Source organism: Ursus maritimus, unplaced genomic scaffold, assembly GCF_017311325.1.
Source record: "Ursus maritimus isolate PB19 unplaced genomic scaffold, ASM1731132v1 scaffold_21, whole genome shotgun sequence".
Classification (NCBI taxonomy): Eukaryota; Metazoa; Chordata; class Mammalia; order Carnivora; family Ursidae; genus Ursus; species Ursus maritimus.
The window spans coordinates 40,642,793-40,658,220 of NW_024424564.1; the positions used below are offsets into that span (position 1 = coordinate 40,642,793).

General features: G+C 44.0%; 1 long non-coding RNA gene across 1 annotated transcript; it reads right to left on the reverse strand.

The window, feature by feature from the left end:
* Positions 1 to 4,193: 4,193 nt before the first annotated feature.
* Positions 4,194 to 8,657, reverse strand: LOC103676474. The gene is made up of 3 exons (XR_572143.2): positions 7,907 to 8,657; positions 4,830 to 4,919; positions 4,194 to 4,639 (listed from the first exon to the last, which is right to left on the reverse strand). It is a non-coding gene; the product is annotated as an uncharacterized LOC103676474 (long non-coding RNA).
* Positions 8,658 to 15,428: the final 6,771 nt, after the last annotated feature.

Genomic DNA, 15,428 nt, shown 5'->3' on the forward strand with positions numbered 1-15,428 from the left:
AGGAGGTAAGGGTGGAGGGAACAGAGTAAACAAATACAGAGGAGAATCCATTTGTGTTCTGGGCATGAGGGAAAAAAACCACAACTCCGTTTTCTGGGATAGTCAGGTGCATGATGGGAAACCCAACTGTGGCAAGGAGGTGTGAACAAGAGACTTGGGGCGAGATCCTGAAAAGCCTCACAGTATGTGCAGGAAGAGTGGTTATCATGGTCCAGCAGTATCGGCACCACCTGGAAACTTGTAAGAAATGCAAATTCTTGATCTCCACCTCAGAGGGCTCCCTAATTGAGGGGCTCAGGAGCTGGGGCCCAGAAAGCTGTGTTTTGACAAGGCCTCCTGGCGATTCTGGTGTGTGCTAGAGTTTGACGACAGCTCTAAGATATTTGGCCTTTTCCTCTGAATGCAAGTCACTGTCACTGTGTTTGTGTTGACTGTAGCTCATCTTCCCTAAACCTCCTGAGGTTAGTTCACCCAGATAAATAAAGTGTGGTGCCTTCTGCTGGCTTCTGGGTCACATGTCAGACATCCTCAGTGAAGTCTGACCTCAAACATCAACCCCAGTCCATAATTTCTGCATTAGCACATCACATCGTCTCTCCAGTTCCCAAGTTTATCAATGGGCCACTCTTCCCCTCCTTACAGAGATTGTCTGTGGGATTCTTCTGCCTGGGTGTCTCCAAGAGAAGAGACCAGACTCTCAGGAATGGTTTGTATTTGTTTGGGAGTGGAGTCATGGAATACTGCTCTTCCTGAATCTGTTCTTTTAGTGTTCATTAGTTCTTACACTGATGCTCACACTGTCATTTAGAGAAACAGCGTCATCTGTCCACAGATGGCACACTGAGGACAATTCTCTCCCCATCCATTCCTGTGGAGACCTAATATCTGGGATTAGCATGAAGATAGTGTATTAAGTCTCTCCCTCTCTCTCTCTCTCTCTTTTTTTTTTTTTTTTTTTTTTTTTTTTTGAGCCACTTACTTTCTTTGAAGACACTCTTGATTTGTTTTTGCTGTGGACATTTGGTTTCCTAAATAATCCAAACCCAGTTTCCTCTCTCACACTTTAATCCCTTCCTTCCTCCTTCTTCCATCACAAAAATCTCTTAACTGCTGAAATCAGATATGTTCCCCCAGTTACAAGCACTCCTGAAACGGGGCACTTAATTTTTGAAGTGCTCATTATTGTTGTAATTATTCAATACGTTCTTGGATTGTGAATTCCATGAGTTTGGGCGCCATTTCTGACTTGTTCTCCACTACAGCCTCATGTGTTATAGTAGAGCCTAGATAGTGGCTAAGTGCTTAATAACTATTTTTTAAATTCTATGACTAAAGGAATGATGCAGTTTTATCATGTAGGTCACAAGAATTTACCTCTTAGCAACTCCAGAGCCCAGAGTTGTGTCAACAGTAGGCACTAAATAAATGATGGTTGATATTTTGCACATACTATTTCCCTCTGCCTGGACTGCCTTCCTTCTGTTTCTGCACCTACTAGAATCCTAGTCCTTTAAGGCTTAAGTCCTGGTCACCCTCTAAGACTCCACAGGGTATCCATTTGATCACTCCAAGTTTGCTCTGACATAGGCTGATGTGAATGGTGGCCCCTGGAGGTGTGCAATATGAAGGCCCCTCCCCCCCCCCAAATGTCTCGTCCACTAGGAAGCTTTTCTGGTTATAGGCTGTGATCTTCATGAAGGCAGGGATTTTTGTCTCATCTAGCACCTGGCATAGCGCCTAGCTAGCTCATAGCAAGCAATGAATAAATATTTGCTTGATCCATGAATGACCTCCTCAGTCATGAGGAGTTATTTCTCCTCTATGTCTTACACCTTGTCCTTGCTTCCTGTTTGGCAATTTTTTTGTGTGTGGGGGGGGTGATGTTCATAAGTTCCTCGTGATTATGACCAAGTTCCCAGTAATTCTGAACCTTGTTCTTTTTTATATTGAATGTGAGGGTTTCAGAGAATCTGTAATTATAAGATTGAAGGCCTTATGCCACATCTATACACAGGTGGATCAACTCCCCATAGAAATTTCTGGAAACTGTGCACACCCATGTTTTAATGTGGTCTGGAAGTTTTACCTCAGGGTGTAGTTACATGCACTTTAGGCCACAAACCATGGTTTCTGAGAAGTACTGTTTTGAGAGTGAAGGCTCTGGAAACTTGGATAGGAAGCATGAATAAGCCCTAACGGTGGACAGTTATACTCAGAGGCTGCCAGCCCAGCCCCAAACATTAGGTAAAACCACAAGGCACTGCTGGCTTGAATTGTATGAGAGGGTGTTGTCCCATGTTCTGAAGAGCTGGGGGAAGGAAGGGACTGTCATAAGCTTGGGTGACCAGACCTCGTGCTTTTTTTGGCAGAGCTATCTGGGATAGGTTATTTCATATTCTGTGTTTTTCAGGGTCTCAGATCATACAGGATCATTTGTTCTCTTGCATACACTGCAAAGCCCAAGGATCTATTTGCACTTGACTGGACAAACCTCACTCTATGGGACATGTATGCAAAGGTGTCCCGTGTTAGGCCGAAAAACACGGTCAAGCAATTGTCTAGTGTCAAACTCAGGATTGGCACCAGCAAATGACGGTGCTGTGTCAAATCGGGCCTGCATCCTGTTTTTATAAATAAAGTTGTATTGGAACACAGCTGGGCTTACTGTTTACATGTTGTCTATGGCTGCTTTCACTCTACAAGTTGATTAGTTGAGAGAGACACAAACAAAGTTGAAACTATTTACTCTCTGGCCCTTTAAAGCTTCCCACCTCTGACTTAGGAGATGAAGCTTCCCTCTACCAGTCGGAGACTGTAATTACCTGTTATTTTAACTCTGTCCCTTGATAGATTTAAGTTCCGTGATAGGAGAGAGGTGTCTGTTTCTCTCACTGTCGCATCTCCAGGAACTGACTAATGTGCTTTCTAAATATTAGTCAAGTTAATTAATTAGGGACTAAATAGGTGATATAGAACAAGGGAAATGAGACAGACCATTGAGGGGACAGACATTTTTAGTTCTTTGATATTCCCATTGACTTCTTCGAGATTTATACATTAATTTTTGTTGTTTAATTTTTTAAGATGAAGCACTCAAGAAAAAGTTGCATGTAAAATAAATGTTTGACTCTTGGTTCATATGTATCTAATAACTTCTGTTATAATTTCAGAAGTATTTGCACAGAAAATTTTGACTTTGATATGCAATAAAAAGTATATTTAGGAAGCCCCAAATATCTTTTCAGGGACATTTTTACATCACTGCCTTTGTCTAGTATATTAATTTTCTAGGGCTTCCATAGCAAAATGCTACAGCTGGGTGGCGTAACCAATGGACATTCGTTTCATTTTCTCACAGTTCTAGAGGCTGGAAGTCCAAGACTAAGGCATTGGCAGGTTTGGTTCCTTTTGAGGGCTCTTTCCTTGGTTTGCAGAAGGCCACCTTCTCACTGTGTCCCCACACGGTCTTCCTTTTCATGTGTCTCTTTTTGTGTGTGAATTTCCTCTTGTTGTGAGGACACCAGTCAGACTGGATTCAAGCCCATCCTAATGACCTCATTGTACCTTAATTGCTTCTCTAAAGACCCTGTCTCTAAACACAGGCACATTGTGAGTCCTTTCTGCTAGGGCTTCACCAAGTGAATTTTAAAGGGACATGATTCAGCCCTTTGCACCCACATATCCCTATGTACTTTCTTCTTTTCTACGAGCTGTACGTACTTGTGTAGAGCCACATGTGAGGTGACTGTCACATCACAGAGCACCAACACCAATGCGACCCATCCTGCTGACGAGGCATGCGTCCTCCTCTTCCTCAACTTTTCCATCAGAAAAATTTAAGCTCCTTCTTCGGTCAAAGGCTTACTGATGATCACTTTCCCCAGTTCTAACCTCCAACTACATTTTAAGGACAAGTTTTTCCCAGCATAGAAAAATCACTTAAATGCTTTCAATGCCCTATACATATTTAAACATGGGGGGAGAAGGAGTGGTGGGGAGCAATTAACCTAAATGTTCTCCCAAGGGGACCAATTAAGTATGTTACTGTGGAGCCATAATGTGGAATCTGGCATAGTCTTAAAAGATGGGTTGTTGAGAAATACTTAGGGACCTGAAAGTTCTGTACCATATTGTTATAGAAGAAGAAAGCAAGTTACAAAACAAAATTTATTCACTCATTCAATGCTATTTATTGAGCACCTACTATAGACCAGTCACTGCTTTAGACTGTGGACATTCAGGGATGAACTAAACAAAACATCTACCTTCCTGGTGCTTAAATTGCAGCAGAGAATGCCTGCAAGAAACAGACAACTCCGGGTACATCAGGTGGTGTTATGCACTGAAAAAAAAATAAAGCAGAGCAAGGGAATAGAAGAATGAAAAAGGAAGCAGTTATTTCAGCTTGTGGGTCAGGAAGTCTTGGAGGAGGTGACATTTGAGCTGTGAGTTGGAGAAGATGAGGGAGTTAGTCACTGGTATATCTAGGAGAAGAACATTCCACGAAGAGGGAACAGCCAGTGCAAAGGGCCAGGAGATGCAAACATGCCTGGTGTGCTTGGAGAATCTCCAGGGGGCCGGTGGGGCCGGAGTGGAATGAAATAATGGCTTTTCCACCAGGAGTGGCATAATGTCAACTCTGTGGAAATAAAAAGCAAATGCCAAGAAAAAAACCTGGAAAGACATGTATCAGGATTGTGACATTCTAGGTAACATGTATGCCCTTCCCTTTGATTGTTGTAAGATTTTAGATCTTTTACTACGTGTGTGTTACTTTAAAAAGAAAAACGTAAACGTTTTGGTATGAAATTTGCCATGGGGCTCATTACCTTTGCCTGGAAGCTCTCACTGAGATCTCCGGGCCTGGGTCTCCAGACAACTGCTCAGGCTCTGCATCATTCCAGGAACAGAGGAGACCCCTAGTTGGAAAAGTCAGAGGGAAGTGTTTTGCAGATACTCACAGACAACCAGAGCAGCCCTGATTTACAGTTAGTGGTGAAGGTGTTAATGTCTCCTCTCAATGGCATCTCTGCTATTGATAAGTGTTGGCTGAGTCTAATGACAACCTAATTGGCAACAGAGATCGGAACAGATGTCTCACCTAATAAAAAGCCTTTGTGTCCACAGGCTGACCCCTTCTGGTCTTAGCTGAGCTTTGGTTCTGTGCATGATCCTTTCTGGCAATTGTCATTAATCACACATGCTCACTGATCGTGGCTTGCTGTGTACCAAGCGTACTGGATAGACCTGGGCCAGCTGAGCACACCCACACTGGCTTTCCCCGAACTCTGACCTAGGCCATGTCTTCTGTCACCTCATTTAATACACACACAGGTTAGACTCTTCGCCCATCCGTTTGCCCTGTGAGTCCTTGGTGGTTTTACAAAGGATCCTCCATCCTCCAGATGTAGGTAAGAGAAGAGATTGTTACTGGCTCTTAGTGCAAACAAGGAGGGGCTGTGTGTGGTATGAAGTGAGTTGGCCTGAGGTCCCATCCTGTGGTAGAAATGGAACCAAGGACTTCCTGTCTAGGGAGGGAAGAAAAGAAAGTACTTTGGAGCACAGATATCTCCTTTCCCTCCTTCTGAATGTATACCCGACTGGGTGAGGTCAAGACAGTGGTTATCAGCTTGCAAAGGCAAAGGCATTTTACCTTCCAAATTTCTGGTTGAATTAAGTTCAACATATTGATGAACAAAGTACACTGTTGGTAAGAGAATAACCTCTTTGCTTATGGAGGCCTAAACAACCAGCTAACACAGTTGAGGAACATTATATGAAGACCAAATGTCTAGGAAGCAGCATTCAGAACACTAAGTAGAACATTCCCTTTAGAACTAAAACCTTGAAAGGTGTATATCCTGTAATCCTGATTCCAAAATTTGTAAGTAGTCAATGAAAAAGGAAAAAAGTTCCACAGTCGATTAAATTTGGGCCTTGTTAAGTTAGACAAATTTAGCCAGATTTGCTTTTCTACAGAACTTATCAGAGCCTTCAATGTAGAACATAATTAATGGAAGTGTATTACTTTGACTCAATCTTCCTTTTTAAAATTTTTTTTATTTTTTAAAAGATTTTATTGACTTATTTGTCAGAGAGAGAGAGCACAAGTAGGGGGAGCAGCAAGCAGAGCAGGCAGAGGGAGAAGCAGGCTCCCCACTGAGCAAGAAGCCCGATATGGGACTCAATCCCAGGCAGCCACTTAACCAACTGAGCCACCCAGGCATCCCTCTTTTTTTTTTCAATTGACAGAGAGAGCGTGAGCAGGGGGAGGGGCAGATGTCTCTGGGGAGGGAGAAAGAGAATCTCAAGTAGACTCCATGCTGAGCTCAACACGGGGCTCGATCTCATGACTCTGAGATTATGACCTGAGCTGAAATCAAGATTTGGACACTTAATTGACTGAGCCACCCAGGTGCCCCTTGACTCAACTTTTTTTAATAAAAGAGTTGTAGTAGGCACAATACAGGTCAATCTTTTTTTTTTTTTTTTCAAGATTTATTTATTTGAGAGTGAGATCTTGAGAGAGAAATCTTGAGAATGAGAGAGCACAAGCAGGGGGAGAGGTAGAGGGAGAGGGAGAAGCAGACTCCCCACTGAGCAAGGAGCCCGATGTGGGGCTCGATCCCAGGACCCTGGGATCATGACCTGAGCTAAAGACAGAAGCTTAACCCACTGAGTCACCCAGGCGCCCCCAGGTCAATCTTAATACAGAAACTGACAGCATATCTTTTTTCTAATTTTTGGTAACTGATGTTTCACCAATTTCTGCTGTTAAAAGAAAGGTTGCATTGTTCAGCCTCCCGGTTAGGTTCACCAGTTATAAACATACTTTTCTGAATCAACTCAGTGTTCTCAATCAATGAATGGGCAGATAGATGGATGAAATGAGGTGGGATGGGATGGAACGGGATGGAAAAGTGTGGCAGCAAAATGTTCTCAAGAGTCTTGTTGCTTCCCCTCCAGCTCTATTTTTATTGTTGTGTGATTCTGGGCCATTTCCTGTTATTATTACACTTATTGTTGTCAGAGGAAGCCAATTCATTTTAATATTAGCCTGAGCAAAACATAATGAGGAAGAGAATCTGCTACCAAAAAGGAAACATGTATGTGCTGCTTTGCATTCCAAAGCCTAGTACTCAGATAAAGAAAACATCCAAAGTGCTCTCCACACAGTCTCAAAACATCCTGCCCGGCCAATGACAAATTCAGTCACATCAAGGAAAAACCGCCTGAGAACCAGATGATTTACCAAGCTCTTCGCTACTCCTATTTTTATTTTGGAAGGGGAAAGAGGTGACGATGGAGAAGGGGAGAGTTAAGAAGTGGGCCAGAGTGGGAACAGCTTGGAGCACCGACGTCGCCAGACCCCAGGCTGAAGGGCGAACTGCTGGCCATCTTCCCTTAGATTGCCCGGGCAGCCAACGCCACCACTGACGTTCTCCTCCTGTGAACGGAGAGCCTCTGAAAACTTGAAAGTCTGTCCTATCCACAGGCCAACGCTTCTTTTTCTCCTCTCTCTCTTCCTTTCCCAAGTGTGTCCTCTGAATTGCGTGCAATGTCCGCTAATCTTGGAAGGATCTCTATTTTCTGGGCATGCGCAGGAGATGTGACTGGTAGTGAGAAGAGGAGGGACAGGGACCCTGCCGGGGAGGAGCCCAACTCTGGGCCAGGCTGGGTTAAACCTTTTCACATAATGTATTCGATGCTCACAGTAATAATCTGGTAGGTATTGTGATTGCCCCCCATGCTACAGTTGAGGAAATCAAGGCTTAGTAAGGCTAAGGAGGTTGCCTTCCCAAGGTTACCCGGCTACCAAGTGTTAGAGGCCCGGTTTAAATAGAGGCAGGTTTGCTGACTTTCCAAACCAATGCTTTTAACCACAGTCCCACTGTTCTTCACTTACCTTTGTCAAGCCTCAACGTTCTCATTCATGAAATAGACATTATCCTTGTTTTTGCCTTTATCCTTCTTGTTTATTCTCTTCACAGTGGCCAGGTAGGACGAGGCTCGGCTGCCAGAAACAGAGACACAAATACATGTCTGGCGGCCACTTGGATGGGAAGACATGGACCTGCTCCATAAAGTCTTCAGGGCCTTCAGATTCTCCCAACACACCATTATCCCGTCCAGAGGGCTGGCCCTTGTTCTCACGGTCCAACATAGCATGCTCCAACCATCACATATGCATTCCACGCAGAGGATAAAGAACAGAGCGAAAAAGAAAAGGGCAAAAACATATAAATGGCCTATGTTTTAGGCATGATTTTCTGAAGCACCACACCATACTTATCGCCCTCCGGTCAGACTTTTCTCTGGCTACAACTACCTGCAGGAGATGCTGGAAAATATGGTCTTTATTTTTATTCTGGGATGCCATGTGTCCAGCTAAAAACTTGGGTTTTCCATTATTATGCAAGAAAGAGGAAATGGGTACCGGGGACAGTGTGGTCTCTGCCAGAGTAACCCTTCTGAAATGTGAGTTGGGTCACATTGCTCGTTCTGCTTAACAAGTTGTGGAAAGCCTGCCCACTCATTGGGGCTAGAAGCGCAAGCCTTTGCAGCCTGCGACGGGGCCTTACATGTCTTGTCTCCCTTATCTCTCTGACCTCATTTCCTACGGCTCTCTGCCTTGCTTACTCTGCTTCAGCCACGCTGGCCTCCTCGCTGCTTTTCTAACAGCCAAACACATTCCTGCCTAAATGTTCCTTCTGAGCCTCTGAAAGCCTCCTCCCTGGGGGAATCTGCTCATCTCAGTTCCTCAGGGCTCAACTCAAACAGCACTTCATCAGAGACCACCCTATAGAAAAGCACATCCCCCTCGACTCTGTCCCCCTTATCTTGCTTTATTTTTGTTTTCTGCTTTTACCCCCACCTTTCCCCATCTGACATACTCTTTATTTGTTCACATTTGCTCATCGTCTTTTTCTCCTATTACAACAGAAGCACAAGGATTTCGGGGACTTCATCTGTTGTCTTTGACGTCTTATATCTCCAGCACCTAGAATAGCGCCCGGCGTCTGCTGTAGGCATCCAATAAACATGAGCAGAATAGACGAATGATTGATTGAATAAATCCCATTTCATCTATCTTCAAAAATGCAGGAGAGGATGATTTGTGATAGCCAGTCTAAAAGGGCGTGGAAAATAGAGTCAAATATAAACTAGCACTTTGCTCTTCTTTGATGTTCTCCTGTTTGAAAAAGCCCTCCGTTGACTGAAGAAAATGCAGATGTTGTTGGCCTTTGTTATTTTGAAGTCAGGCATAATGGGATAGAATTTCCAGTCTTTTCTTCCCAAAGCACCAGGACTGCTTATTCTAAATCCGTTTCTTCCCTGCCTTTAGTTTTGAATGAACCTGGCTTTGCCGCACATAGTTCCCTAATATATCACTTTGATGGCTTATTTCACCCTAAGTAGCATGGAATTGAAGTCTGAGACTGTATCAGGCGAATTTCAGAGCTCCTTGTCTTCCCTTTGTGCCATCGCAGTGGGGGAGAGTTGTCAAGCTGTGCTTGGCCAAGTTAAATGGGGAGACCAGATGGTCAGAAAGAAAGGAATTTTGGTTCAGGTTTAGGAGGAGGAAAGGTGGGAGCCAAAAACTCCTGCATAGTTTTTGACCAAGAGATCAGAGTACTCAGCACTGGGGTGCATTAGTGAATGGTGGGGTCCACAAGCAAATGTTTGCAAGATTGGAGTTCCTTTTCATGTTAATCTCCCGTGACTTTCTGCCAAAACATCAAAAAACCATCTCCTAGTGCTGGGGTTTGGGTTGTATGTCGCTTTTCGTTTCTAGAGACAGAGAAATGAATTTATGTTAAACACAACGGAAAGAAGAAAAAAAAACCAAAACAGGAGGTAATGAAGTCACTTTGAGGTTTTGCTTGTAGGGGGCAATTTTAGGGAGAAAAGCAAACCAAAAGTCCAAAATCAGGGAGGAAAGGTTTGACGGGAAACAATGGAGCAATGGGGAAAGGCCATTTTTAGGAGGATCTCTCTTGCTCTACACAGAAAAGGCAAGGGGTGCAGAAAGCCAGAGGCCACTCCAAGTTGAACTGAGAAGTGGCAATCTGAGCCGTCTGGCACTGAAGTGGGGTCAGGAGGCAAGAGATAGAAAGTCAGGCAGTCGAAGGTGGCAGGGATCCAGGCAGGAAACAGGCCGAGTGTGAACAAGGGTCTTCGTGGTCGGGACAGATGCAACAAGAGATGTGAGGGACATACTGCTGACAAAGCCTGACTCCTTCATGTTCTCTGATAAAGTACCTCATTGCCGCTGGCGTTCAGCAGGCCTCGTTTTTCTTGTACTTGTAGGCTGTGCTGGAAATAGAAGGGCAGGACCTCTGCTCCGTGGTCTCAGAGCTTAAATGTGAAAGGCAGAAGCCTGAGATGCTGACTTGAGAGAATAGGGCTGGCTGAACGTCTCTGGTTTTCACTAGATTGTCTCTGGTGGCCAGGGTGACCTCATGACCACGTGCCGTGTCTCTAGCTGAGATGTAAGCCACTGGCCCATCAGGGCTCTGATTGGAGTGCATCAACCGTATGGCGTAAACATGGGATGAATCACAGCCACCTCTGCAGGCGTGAGGGGCCAGGGCTCCGTGTGGTGGATTGGCTTGCTCATGGTCTCTTGGCTAGACGATTGTAACCCTGGACTAAAACAGGGCGCTCCATCACCTACCACGCTGTCTCTCCACCACGTGATTTATGTGAGTCAGTTAGCAGCGCTGATGGCCGTGTGTGCTTTGCTAGATGCTTCAGGGAGAGGCGAGAGAGCAACCCAGAGGTGACCCTTCTTCCCCGGAGGCTTCTGCTCTAAAATGGGAGACAGTACAAAGGCAGATCAATGAATCCATGTACAGATGCTCCCACAAGCGTACGCTGAACAAGATGTTTGGACATATTCATACCTCCCAAGGGTGTTGTTGGAAGGTCTGGAAGTAAATCTCTGGAGATCTGAAGAGACTCAGAAAACTGACCCATTGGCTTGACTGTGAGGCTTATCCAGATAAGGGGGAGTTATGTAGGTGGCAGCCCAGATGGGGCCAAAAGGTGCATTTGACTAGAGGGAAGGGATTTGGGATTGAGAGTTGAACAGTTGTCAGGCAGCAAAGAAATTAAACAGTCTTACTTCTCTGGGGTGATTTCTCTGCTGAGATAATGGGATGCTTCACTCTTGTAACTGGGATCCAGATACAGACAGATGTCTGGGAAAAACTGGTCCCAGCTTGTCGTCTCGCTTTCCTCTCATGACTTTCTAGTGTGGTGTATGTCTGACTTTGAATGACCAGGGCTCTTAGAAATACAAATGCCACCTGGGTCTGGAAAATCCACAAGCCCAGGGATGCTGCATGGGAAAAGACGAAAGGAAAGCCTAACATCGAGTTGAGGGTTTGTCGTTGGGTCACACTAACCTTTTGCTGGACATGCTCAGATTACCTGTATGGAAAGTGTCGCTGGGCAAACACCACAAGACCCATCTTTTCATTACATGGTGACCTCATTATCTGGTAAAAACATCCTGATATCTCCTTGGGAAAACATCTGTCTCCAACATGGACAGTTTGAAGGGTCAAGATCCCCCCTTGGTTCTGGTCCAGGGAGCCTGAAACTGAAGCAGGGCCAATCCCTCCTCCCTGAAGCTGAGTCTTGAGCAGAGTGACAATTAGATTGGAGCTCAATCAGATAGATGGTGGTTTTCCAAAGAGACTGCCCATCTGTGCTATTCCCAAAACCCCTCCAGTCCTACCACTCCAGCTTTACCTTCTGTTCTCTGACCTGCTTCCTATTCTTCCTCCAATTCCTTTTTTTCATTGGACAAAATCTGTTTCTGTTGCCCTCAATCAAAGAACTTCAAGGGATAAACAAGTAAAATCATAAACATATTTTCAGGTGTTCAGGATGCACCTCCCTTTGCCCATCCTCCAGCCCACCTGTCTCGGAACCCCCTTAAGGGGTGGAAGCCCTTCCCATGAGCCAAGGGTGCCAAAAATGGAATGTATAACACCAAAGGGTTGAAACAATCAGTGAGGTACTGTATGATGGAGGCTTCTATTTCAGAATAATTACCAACTAATAACTGCCCCTTGACCTCCGTGTCTAGTACAGCACTAATCACAGGGCTGGTTTAAATCTCAGCAGTAAATTTATAGGCCATGTGCTCGAAACTATTTCCAGTTATCCATGGAATTTCTATTTCTATTTCCTAATGTTAAAAGCCAGAGCAGTAAAAGGTATTCTGCACGTCACCATTATAACATGTACATCCTGGAAACTTAAATGGTCAACACAGTGATGGAATGCCTGGTAACCTCTAAAATCTTTTGCTAAGAGAACTGGCTTTTTATTTCTATCATATGGAGCCCAAATTCTTTGGCAATGATTGGTAGAGCCCAAAAAGTTGATAACGCTATTTATTGCCGAATTCAAAGGTGTCTAGAAAGGAAGGAGAATTTCACAGCTCTGGAATTACATGGCAATCTACTGCAAACGAGACAAGGTGGAATCAGAGTGGCATCTTCGGATGCTGGAAGGGCTGCACTGGGAGCAGACAGAGAAAGGCTTCAGTTCCAGGTGGCCCTGAGTTCACCTTCCATTTATGTGTTTCCTTTGGGTCCAGTTCTAGGAGGTCTGGCTTTGAGGTTCACAGCTTAACCCCCCAAATCATGTCTCTGCCTGACATAGGCTGGGCATGATTGGAGTGTCTTAATATACTAAATCATGCCAGTGGAAAGGTGGGAAATAAACAGTAATGGAAAACTTTAGTGAAAATAACAATTCAGTCTATTTGTAGCTACCTTTATCTGCCCCATCGGAATGCCACTTTTTCTTGTACCTCCATAGCTGACTCCTAGCGTCCTATACTGCTAATCTGGAAACCTCACTGTTCTTCTGTATTGAGAGACAACTGTTTGCATGGAGATAACTGTTGTCATTCCATCGAGACTGCATGCAAGTTGTATCAGTCAGGGTTCAATCAAGGATGCACAGTAACAATGAATATGATGGGAAGAAGGGGTTTATTATGGGACTTAGACCCTCACAAGTGTGAGAAAAGCTGGAAGATTGAAGGTAAAAGAGAACAGAAGTATCAGAGAAAGAGCCACTGACCAGCCCCCCAGAAGCCTAGGCGCATGTGGGCAAGCGGCATTTGCAGGGAGCTATGAGAAGCCAAGTGCATCCAGCCCTCGCGGTGGACAGCAGAGGGAGAGCTCTCTAGGAGGGCAAGTTGATGGCTTTGTGCTACTGCATCTCTGAGCCCATAGCTGAGAATTGGTCAGCAGGTGAGCAATCAAGAATATGAGCTAGATGTGGAGCAAGGAAGACCCAAGAGTAAGGCAGGACTCATTGAGGATCTCTTCTGTCTCTCCAGCACCGTAGCTGAATGCATATTGTATGCCTGTTGAGAGTAATGGCCAATGATTTACTTCCACCTTCAAGATATTGAATGAATTCCTCTTTTGGCCAACTCTAACCTGGAACCATGCCGATGAGGGAGAAGCAGAGGATGGAATTTTGAGAAAGTTTCTAGCTTAACCAAGTTGACAGTGTAACGCTTTAGAACAGTGCAATTCTTATCAACTTAGTATATCTCTTTTTCTCTATATTTAGCTTCTGGATAAAGACAATGTAAAATCATGCTTTCTTTTAACATGATGCAACTATTCTTTGTACAAATGAAAACAGGCTAACTGTCTCCAAGACAATACAGCTGGGTGCATCTTTGGGTTACACTCACTATCATCACTAGCTGAATCATACTCTTCTCTTAATATCTTGTACCTTAAATATCAAGATATAAGGCTTACCACTTTTATCACATCTTATGTTGCATAGTAAATGAATAGGATTAAGAGGGAAAAGAAATAAAAAGTATGTAAAAGTATACACACACATATCCATATAGATAGATACACACAAATATATCAAAGAAAAGAAGAAATTCTGACAACTATTAGAGTCACTGTTTCTGCAACTGGTCATATTATCATAGCTGATATTTATAATTTCTTCCTTCCATGATCGTTTCTGCATTTGCTTTGCCCTCAGGAAGCACCACAGCTGGTCCTAGATTGTAGTCTAACGGAATGGTCCGAGCTCTGATTCTACTAGAGGTCTTATCTTTATTGGGTTGTAGCTTCCCATTAGTTTTTATCACAGAGCGTGATATTACTAAGAGAGGTCCCAAAGATTGCCTGCATTCCAGACAGACTCTTCCCTGCCCTCAATGTGTGGTAGTGACTCAATTTCCCCTTGATAGGGTCAATCACCTTGACCAGTACAGTCACCCCCTTCCTTGCTTGTTGGCTTCCTAGCATGAGGACCTTGGAGTGGCCAGGTAAAGGCTAGTTTATAGTTAATTGAACTATTCTGAGTGCCTGGTGGACACTCCCCTGTCAGAAGCAGCCCAAACCTGTTCATGTTTTAGCAAAGCTACAGATATTTTCTTGGATTCTCCTTTGGAGCAGCTTCTAAATTCTCTCTGAGATGTGAACTTGAAATTCAAGGCATCTTAGGTCTTTGACAAAAAAAGGTCCACTTGGGAAACTAAAGAAAGAAAAAGAAAAAGAGAGAAGAGGGAGAGGAAGAGGAGGGAAGGAAGATGTTGTCTCCTTCAGGGAAGGTAGGCTTTCCCAGATAGGATGATGTCACAGTTGTTTCATGTCATTGACCCTAGAGCCACCACCATATGTGTTGCTTATGGATCTGCACCTCTGTTTTCTCATTTGATATATCATGAAAAACATGAATATGAGAAATCTATGCTTGAGAGCAGTGAGATCATGGGATTCTTGGGAGCTAGAGCTGTGTCAATTCAGAAATGTGAAATAATTCTGGAAACAAAAACAGAAAAACCACTTTCCAGTCTTGGGCAGGAATTTTTAAATTTTAATTATTTTTACGAGGCTAAAAATAACAAGAATTGTAGTTTGTCAAAATATTTAACACTTAGTTCAAGACAGAAATTGGTAAGGTAGGGGAAAGACTTGCATTGGCTGGGTTTTAACCTATAAATCAAGAGAAATCAACAGAGAATTTAATCCAAACATGTGCTGCACATAGTTTCCACTGGCCTTGTGCTACCACGGTTAGAATTATGGTTGGGTTCACTAATGAGAAAGTGAAAAATTGATGACATCTGCCCTCTGTGGTCTTTTTGCTTTCCTAATAGCTACTGCAGAAGCCTTGGCATTCTGTGATGTAGACTTCAGAGGTATGATGTAATCTGTCACGTGGGGGTTGAACAATGTGAAACCAGAACTCTGTCCATGCTCCTAGGACTCTTGTAAACACCTTCATGTTGCTACTGACAAGATCAGACACCCTGGATATCCCGTGGGACAGTGTCCTGAATGATGGAAAATCACTAAGATGGCAGGAAGTCTTAAGAGTCATAATGAAGCAAGGAAAATTAGGGCATCTTTGCTTCC